General features: G+C 40.0%; 1 protein-coding gene and 4 non-coding genes across 5 annotated transcripts in view; all 5 read left to right on the top strand.

Moving 5' to 3' along the window:
• Window positions 1-539: 539 nt before the first annotated feature.
• On the top strand, window positions 540-611 carry trnah-gug (transfer RNA histidin (anticodon GUG)). Its single transcript has one exon. It is a non-coding gene; the product is annotated as a tRNA-His (tRNA).
• Window positions 612-2,034: 1,423 nt separating this feature from the next.
• On the top strand, window positions 2,035-2,106 carry trnah-gug (transfer RNA histidin (anticodon GUG)). The gene has a single exon. It is a non-coding gene; the product is annotated as a tRNA-His (tRNA).
• Window positions 2,107-2,761: 655 nt separating this feature from the next.
• On the top strand, window positions 2,762-2,833 carry trnah-gug (transfer RNA histidin (anticodon GUG)). Its single transcript has one exon. It is a non-coding gene; the product is annotated as a tRNA-His (tRNA).
• A 712-nt stretch (window positions 2,834-3,545) lies between these two features.
• On the top strand, window positions 3,546-3,617 carry trnah-gug (transfer RNA histidin (anticodon GUG)). The gene has a single exon. It is a non-coding gene; the product is annotated as a tRNA-His (tRNA).
• Window positions 3,618-5,698: 2,081 nt separating this feature from the next.
• Window positions 5,699-9,557, top strand: part of ptk2aa (protein tyrosine kinase 2aa) — a 69,856-nt gene continuing 65,997 nt past the window's right edge. The window contains exon 1 of the mRNA XM_051956092.1: window positions 5,699-5,910. The gene's annotated coding sequence lies outside the window, so the exon portion shown is untranslated. The remainder of the gene's footprint in view (window positions 5,911-9,557) is intronic.

The raw sequence follows: 9,557 nt of genomic DNA, 5'->3' as shown, positions 1-9,557 counted from the left end.
ATTTATCAACCTGTATATTCCAGTAAAAGACCTGGCATTTGACCTTGTGTTGGCCCAATAATACATTTCCATCTGGACTTTTACATTTTAATTATCCCCTCCACACAGATATCATTGCTCAACTTCTGCTCAACTGCAAACTTGAAATTATGCCTAAGCACTACCAGTACTACAGACTGTGCTTCAAAAAAACAATATCTTATTTCACATTTGAGCTGCTCTTTTTCTATTATCATCTTATCTCCTAACAGAGCAAAAGGCATGGCAGAAATCTCTTGATCAGAATCAAGTTTACTCACACAGTCTGATGCAAGCCTTGGAGCCAAGTCACCAGAGTGTACTTAAAGCGCCAAAACAAACAGAGCTCCTGCTGTTTTTACTCTGCAGAACTGAAAGGGCAAATGAGGGACGTTTAGCATCGATGTCGATCATATATTCATACTAATGTAATTAGTAACTAATGTAACTAGTTACTAATACTAATGTAATTCCGTAAAATGGTTTATGTCTGTATGCAATGTCGGAGTGCCCAGTGGTCAGCCGTGATCGTATAGTGGTTAGTACTCTGCGTTGTGGCCGCAGCAACCCCGGTTCGAATCCGGGTCACGGCAGCGTAATGGCGTATTGTATTGCAGATGAGTTTAACACATGTCAAGCATTAGAGTTTGTTCAGAGGAAGGAATAAGACAGAGCATATCACCCTAAGTCCAATTGCGTGTCAATTATAACTACAAACATTCACCTTTACACTAAATGACATTTTTAATGTCTATTTTAAAAATTGATTAGGCATTTATTCTCAGTTTAGTTCAACTATCAACGGCGAAATCAAAGCTCAAGTGTTTTTAATCGTTGGTTACTTGTCGTCATTGCTTGTAGTAGTAAACCAGTTTAAATGCGCGGATGTAGCGTCCAGCCGTGATCGTATAGTGGTTAGTACTCTGTGTTGTGGCCGCAGCAACCCCGGGTCGCGGCAGTTTTCTTGCATTGGGGTTTCACTCTCGTCATTTGGGATGCCGGAGCTTAAGAATTATGTTATGCATGACTACTGAGGGGCTGCTCAGTGTAGCAGTGGTTAGCAATTTCGCCATGCAGCAAGAAGATCCCTGGTTTGAATCCCGGGGTGGGCCTGGGATCTTTCTGCATGCAGTTTGCATGTTCTCCCTGAGCATGCGTGGGTTTCCTCCGGCTTCCTCCCACAGTCCAAAATATGCTGAGGTTAACTGTAATACTCTAAATTGCCTGTATGTGTGATTGTGTATATGTAGCCCTGTGACAGACTGGCGACCTGTCCAGGGTGTCCCCTGCCTTCGTCCGAGTCAGCTGGGATAGGCTCCAGCACCCCCCGCGACCCTAGTGAGGACAAAGCGGTGTATAGAGAATGGATGGATGACTACTGGGTTTCTGATATGTAGTTCTGAAGACGTTTATCGAAAATAGACTCTATTCTGTCAGTTGCATCCACACCTTCTTTATAGGTGTGAAAAGTTGAGGCCCAGGACATCTTGGTGTGGCACATCAAAACCAAAAGTCACAACTGCTACACAGGGTAGGTGAAATCTGAGTCATTATGAGAGTTAAGGTTCACACAATGATATAACACTGCCAAATTAGTAACTTCTTTCCTTGAGAGGAATATATATATATGTATTTTGACCCAGACAGTCCTGTGGATCCTTCTGCTGTCTGGAGCTGCAGGTATGCAATAAAGTCAAAGGAGGGATCTATTATCGTGTCCATGACATTTCCATAATTGACTACAGACTCTAAATAACTGAAATACTTCTCTTCATAATGCCATGCACTTCAATAACCTTCTCTTAAATGATCATTAAGTTGAATGAAGAACCATCTGAAACTAATCACTGTAACCTTGACTGAAGTAATATCATAGACTGTAAGCTTTTGGTTTATTCACAGTAAACTGCCATTTTTTATCTCGATAAAAGTAACAAAGAACATTTGCTGCAAAATTTACTCCATGCTCAGTCAAAACCTCTGTGATATAGAGGATCCTGCCAGTTGATGTGGCCAGCCGTGATCGTATAGTGGTTAGTACTCTGTGTTGTGGCCGCAGCAACCCCGGTTCGAATCCGGGTCATGGCAGTCACTTTAGCACAATAAATAGAGAACAAAAAACAGCTTCTTCAAAAAAGGAGGAAGTAATATCTCCTTTAAAGAAAATGCAACTGGAATAGAGCTTGTAGTTAAAGATTAATTCTGTGACCTCATCAATCTCGTACCAACCACTTTATAGATGAAGCAACATATTATTACTGGAAGATAGTGATGGAAAAAACAATAAATTAGCCGAAACATCAAGAGAAGTGGGTACATACAAGCATAAGAAACCACAAACACACAAAGTCAAAAGCAAAGTATAAAAATAAACAAATATAAATTTACTACTTAAACAGACAACTGTATGGAAAAATGCAACCAAATGAATACCACAGTTTTATCCACACGTCAACCCATTAGACAACCACTGCTTCTTTGCAGGATTTGCTTGATGATTAAGCATTTTCAAATGTAGGCAACAACAGGGTAAAAGAATGTATTTCTGTTAAGACATTAGGGATGTTTGTCACTCCTTTCATCTTGTGTAGGGATGAGTTTTACCATCAGTTAGCCTACAAACAAGTTAGTTATATCTCAGAGTGTTTGATGTGGTCCTGTGGTGTGTAGAAATCTCCAGCGTCATAACAAATTCTGCACACAACGACAATGTGTGGGACTCCTGCATCGTGGTGGGTGGCCAGCCGTGATCGTATAGTGGTTAGTACTCTGCGTTGTGGCCGCAGCAACCCCGGTTCGAATCCGGGTCATGGCACATTATGCTTCAGGAGCATGTAGTGCAAAGTACTTTAAGTATAAAACAAAAGAGATTAGGAGAAGAAAGGTAACGGCTATCCGTGTGTTCAATGAGCCCTTTGATGCGCGACATGGGTCAAAAGTGACCCAAATCCAATGGAAAATGGGTATCTCCTGACTTACAAAGCGCATCAAAGGGTTAAGAAAAACAGAGCCTCCTGGTACACAGCACATGAAACATTATAGAGTAAAGCAATAATATCAAAAATCAAAAGCAGCATCCATTAATTAAGTAGCCTTTTTCAAACTTAAATGTGCTGAGGTGCGTAAGCACAAAATAAACATTTCATAATGCAATGGTAAAACAAGCAAATGTGTCAAAGATGCACAATTGTAAACATAAAACTGACCCATGAGGAGTACTAAGGCAAATTTATGGAAAGCTGAGTGTTGCTGTTGAAAAATCCAAACTTTAAAGTGATTTTAGATGCACTCCAGATGGAATGTCATAGACAATTGCTCAGCCTGAATCAAGCTACACTGTAAAAAAAGATAAAAACAACTCTGGCAATAATGGATGCAGGCAAAAATAGGTTTAAAATGAAGGAATACTGCTCAAGTTCAAAAATTGTACAACTGTTGAAAATAACAGCAAATATCTGGAAAGTGGCGATATTTTTGCAATCATGGCTTTGCTGCTGGTGGTGACCAAACACCATGAGCAGTAGCCAGCCGTGATCGTATAGTGGTTAGTACTCTGTGTTGTGGCCGCAGCAACCCCGGTTCGAATCCGGGTCATGGCAAATTTTCTCAACAGGTTGTAACTTCTATAACCGATGTGGTTCGTTAGAGATTTATCCAAGGCTTAGCTAAAACAGCAGATTTACAGACACTTCTTACTCATTCCCATTGCTGCCTCCTGTTTGGAACAGACTTGTTGATTTGGTTGACCCAGCAGAAGTCACAAGATCAGGGCTTGAAAGGATCGGAAGTTTTCAAAACCGACTGCAATCCTTTTTTGACTATTCTATGAACTGCCCACAAGTTCTGCTCAGTCTGTGTTAGTGTGTCTTGGTCTACATGCAGCCCAGATGGGATAGTTCTGTATCTGTTGAAATCTCTCTCCACTGTAGGATCTAACTACCAAAATCTTTGCCTGATGGAAGGATGCAGAAGTTCAAAAAATAACCTTAGAGTCTATCTATGAGCTACGGACTATAAAGCACTAAAAATTTCCCATTAAAGCCACAAAGATGGAAATTCAAACCCTATGGATACCCAAATATATTGCATTAACAAGTAGTGGCCACCAGGTGTCCTCTTTCAACCTGTGCAGGAGAGAAACGGAGAAGAAGTTACCTGGAACTGGCAAGAATGACTGATGGCCCTAAAGGTGGGAGGTTTGCTTCATAATTTAGCAGGATTCCATGTAACTATCTTCGCCATACAGAAAAAGTACTTGTGTAAGAATCAATGCCCAGACCCACAGAGGTACCAGACTGCCAGGTTTGCTCCATTTCAATTATTATAGTTAATTGCAAATTTGTAACAACTGAGACAGGTATTTTATTCTGATCCTTGTAGTCCTGTAGAAAGAAATGATTCGATTTTTATTTGTTTAGCTGATTTAAATACATTAAAACCATGTAATTTTACTTCAACACATTGTAGAAGAACTCGGCACCATTTATTAAAATACTGATTTTTGATGCGGAGACGACACATTGCACAGTTTTGGTCTGTTGATCTTATCTTTTCTTTTAACTTCACAAAAGAGGAAATATTCAATCCTCTTAATATACTTTTTATAAAAACTAAAAACTATGACAAAAATCTGTAAAATATAAATATTGAAATACAGAAAAAATGGTGCAATTTAATGGCCAAATGTTGTAAAAGAATGAATTTTGATGTTGATATACACAGTTTTGGCCTGTTTTTAGGGCTAGCATACAAAATAATACTTTTTCTGTTGTAATTGTCTGTAATTTTACAAAACAAGGAAAACCTTTACATATATATGATTCATCCTTAGTATGCATAATTTATCTTTCAAATAATAACATATATCTGTAAATTTAGAAATTTCTTGCTGTCTAAAATACAGAACAAACTGTGTAATTTTACAGTCAAATGCTGTAAAACATGAAAATTTATCGTAAACATTATTTACACTTTCTCCTCTTTTTGTAATTTACATGTACATTAATATTTTCCCTCTTTTTTACTACTTATTACTTGCAATTTCACAAAACAGTAGAAATCTGTAAAAAAATAAAAATCAATTGTTTAAAATATATTAGCTAAAAAAAATCTGATTTTTATTTACAGTTACGTTTTAGTTATTTCAGTTGTGGACAGGCCCACCAGCCAATGCCAGGTCCTACTGATAAATAGCAAATTATTGCTAAAAGCAAAGTGTAATAATTAAGTTTAGTAATACATTTTCCAATTAGAGGGTTAACCTCTATAGCCTGCAACTTTGTGTTTTTAGTTAATAAGTGATTGTTTCCATAATAAAGAATTATGGAAGACATGATCATAATGACCAAAAAAAACATTAGCTTTTTTACTTTAATAAAAATGTATGCAAGATAGATCCAATGGACTTCAAAAGTCCCTCAGTTATATATTGACTCAGCAGTATATTTTGAAGTTTTTTTTGTACTACAGTAAACATTTGGAATACAGAACTTCATTATTTACTTCATTAAACCCCTGGTGTTTGCTACTGCTCCTGCTATAGTATGATTTCTAACATTTTCAGTGTGTACACATGCACTCATTCATTCATAGGTTGCAGTTTTGAGCGCCTGAGGCCAGGCTTTTCCTCCCCCTTTCCTCCCTCCCTCCCAGCAGCAGCCATATTGGAATGCTGGATGTGGAGGGGAAGCAGGAACAGGCGACGAGAGGGAGAGAGAGAGAGAGAGAGCGAGGGAGAGACGGGGAGAGACAGGCAAGGAGCGAAAAAAAGCGCCGTCCGTAACTAGTCCCAGCTCTACAAGTGAAATAACGGACTGTTTACCGACTATTTGCCGCTTCTCCTGCCGGTAAAGTCGCCACAAACCTGCCGGACGTCACCTGGACCAAGTCGACGTGAGTGATGTTGTGTGTTTCTTTTTTTTGGAAAGGGGGGGGGGGATTATTTCAACCGCTAAGAGGAAAACTACGGGATGGTTTACCGTTCGTCCTGGCTGTCGCTAGCTGCTTTTCTCCCCATTAAGTATCTCTGGGAATTCATTTACTTCACATTTAGACGTATTTGACCGATAAGTTAGCTTAGCTTCACGGCTCCAGAAGTAGTTTTTCCCCCCTCTTGGTAAGTTGGAGCAGTTGAAAAGAAGGTGACCTACTGCCACCAAACTCGTCGCTACAGTCACATGGAGTGAATGTGGAGTAACGTTGGGTCTAATTTACGGCAAATAAGTGCACCGGATTAACCTACATTTAGCTCCCAAATGTGCCCCAAGTGTTTATTTCGTGATTCGACTCTGGTTACCTGGATTTGCCTCTTTACTAACAACCTGAACTCTTACTTTCTACACTTCAAGGGGCAGTTATGATTCATTTCCTCCTTCAGTTCAGTACCAGCTAAACGCTCCAGTTATCTTTGTGTTTTGGCTACACTACTGTTATATAATGAGATGTATGATTTGATATGATGTGCCTGCACACCCTCGTATTATTTAATGTTGCTAATAAGCTAATAGAGCAGATCAGGGGGCATTAGCTCGGTAGATACACATTTACAAATGGAAATTAGAGCTCAAGCAGTTGGTCAATTCATTGATTAGTCACACTAATAGGGGATGAATGACAACTTTTTGGATGAATTGTTCAGGTCTTCCTCTCGCTAAATGCCAAACACTCACTTATCTTTCGTATAAAATAAGTAGATTTGCTCTGATTATCAATCTTATATAATTTTAAGTTGAATACCTTTAGTTTTTGCATTGTTACAGAGGTTTTTCATTGAACTCAAGGGACATTTCTTAGATTTAATGAATATGTGGCTAATTGAATCTATGGAAAACACGCCCTCTTGTTTTTGATAATGTAGGAAATCTGAAATTGTTGGTGCAGGTCATATATTTTGACCTCCATGTGGTAGCAAAACAAACATTGTACTGCGAACAAAAAGTGTTTTATTGAAATAAAAAGACACTCAAAAGCTCCGTCCATCATCTCACAAACTGGGTGCTCTGTTCCCAAGTGTGAAATAGCTGAGCTTGGTTTGCCTACTTCATATTCCAGATGCAAGAAAATGCTAATGAATTGCAGTATCCTGAGGCCACTGACGCTTCAGACCTGCAGTGTACTAATAAGAGTGCAGTCCTGCACACTTACATTTCCATTTCTGAGGCACTGGTTTGTATACTAATAGGATCCAGGACTGTAAGTTGCAGCTACAACGCAGATACTGTTTGGTTCCACGTTTCAGTGATTCAATATTTGATTGAGGTATTCCAAATCCATATTTAATCTCAGTTACTGACAAGCAAAATTGGGTGGTTGTGGTGGCTGACAGTAAATTCCTGTCATCTGAATAATAGCTATTCTGATCAGAGGAAAGACTTTGCCAGGATGACGTCCTGCGGGCACAGTTTCCTACACTACAACAGACCAGAGTTCAAATGCTTTGTTGCATGTGTGGCTTGTTCAAAAACGCATATCTCCAAAGGCTGTCAGCTGCGACAGTAAATCTCCTTGCCCAGCTACTCATTTAAATGTACGAGCTTTCTACAGGTTTGAGTTAGTATTCTGAATCAGCAAACCAGCAACCGAGGCTCACATCGCTAATTAGCTTATCCACTTAATGAGCTTGTATTTAGTTAAACTCCAGCTGCATTCATTCAGTTCCCTTACCGTGACCGAGTGCCGCACCACATGAAGAGTGATCTTTGGCTGCTTGTTTGTATGCGCAGTTTATGTGGATATTTTGCCAATTTATGCAACTCATGACGCACAACAAGGTTAGATATGAAGGTGGTCGGATTTTGACTACATTGAAATTCATCACATTTGTGCATGTTTGAAGCATGTGGTAATAAGAGCGCAGCCGCTGTCTACTCATTTGTTATCATGGGACTCAAATGAAAGCTGCGTAATCCATTATCGCAAGTAGAAACATGTCATTACAGTCAGTGTGTTGAAAACAATGTTGTTTTGCTTAAAATGTCTGAGATGCTGCACTTCATTTGACTCTGGGAAGTTCATTGGCCATCGCGCTCTACTTGAGCTTTTAATGTCGTGATGTATGAGACAGATGAATAAATGTCACACAAAGTAGAATAAATAGCTACACCTTTTCTGACTCGGCTCTGCGGCCGGTCTACAGCAGGCTAATACAGGCGTGGCAGTCGTGGTGTGTGTGGTTTGTGTGTGTGTGTGTGTGTGTGTGTGTGCGCTTGTGTCTGTGTGTAAATTGCAGAGCAGTGCAGGAGGCCTGTATTTATAGAAACACTTGACTACACTCAGAGATCTTACAGGAGCAGTCCTCTACATTGCAGGGAACTCCAGTGTCTTTTCTTTCCTGCAAAGCTAGCCTCCCTTTTGATCCATTTATTAATTTTTAAAAATACTTTCTACTTTGTGCAGTTATATACTTTTCTGCTGGTTTTTTCTTTCTCTACCTTAGACAGGCAGATGGGAAGAAACAGAAATCTGCAGAGAAAGACAAGATTGTAACAAAGCCAGCAGTCAAGTGTCAGTAGATAGCAGTATATGTGTGACTCATAAGGACTGATAGCAGTCACTGCAGACACATACTGTGTGTGTGTGTGGAGCTATGTAGAGGTCCTGAATAAGAGTATGTGTGTCCTTAATATGTGAATGTCATGAGGAATTCATGATACCTAATGAAACGCTTTGTTTGAGTAGAGCAACTCTGCTGCAGTTGCTTCTTTGCCGTTTGAGTGTTTTTTTTCTTTTACTAAGTTGTGTGCCATTTTTCTAGGAAACGGGGTGGCTGTTTTTGTCCAATGATTGCCTACTTTGTGCCCACTGTGTAAATATATGCAGCTGCGCGGAGGTCTGAACTATTTTCTCACGTACTGCACAAGATTTCTGTTTGCAAACTGGCCTCAGGAAGGAAAAAAACATGAATGAACAGTTGAACTGAGGAACTGGTGTTCATCTGTTTGACACCTTTGGTTTCATCTGAAAGTGTGGAAAGCACATTGTGTGAGTGTGTAGGCTATATGCAGATGTATGTGTTTGTGCACGTGCTGGCATATGCGGCCTTAATCTTCAAATTCGCCCATCTTCCTCCATGGAAGTTATTCCCCTGCATCCTGCATCCTGCATGTGGTTTCAGCTGCGAAGGAAAAGGAGTGTGTGTCTGTGTGTGTGTTTGGAGACAGCAGGCTAAATGAACATCCATTCCCGTTGCTTCTGGATTGGTTGCATTCAGGAAGCATACCCCACACCCCTCCATGCACACACACTTTCAGAGCACTTATTGTACATCCTAAAACATGCTGTGTCCCTCGGGAGCTCAAAGGGAAACGCCTTCTTCCTCTCGGCAGCAGTAGCTCTCCTCAGACTTCTCCTCGTGTTTATGTGTGTGTCGGTATGTGTGTTGCTGCACTGTGATGATGACTGCGTTTACCCAAGATGATTTGTCTAAATGTCTTGGTTTTGTCGGTTGAAAGGTTCTCTCTCCTCCTTATACGTTGGATTAGCAAAATCTATGCGTCTAACTGCATTCTTGCGATTGCATTTCTATGTTTGTTAGCTGACGG

This window comes from Acanthochromis polyacanthus, chromosome 11, assembly GCF_021347895.1.
Source record: "Acanthochromis polyacanthus isolate Apoly-LR-REF ecotype Palm Island chromosome 11, KAUST_Apoly_ChrSc, whole genome shotgun sequence".
Lineage (NCBI taxonomy): Eukaryota > Metazoa > Chordata > Actinopteri > Pomacentridae > Acanthochromis > Acanthochromis polyacanthus.
The sequence above is the reverse complement of the archived record's forward strand: the minus strand, read 5'-3'. Positions and strand labels throughout refer to the sequence as shown.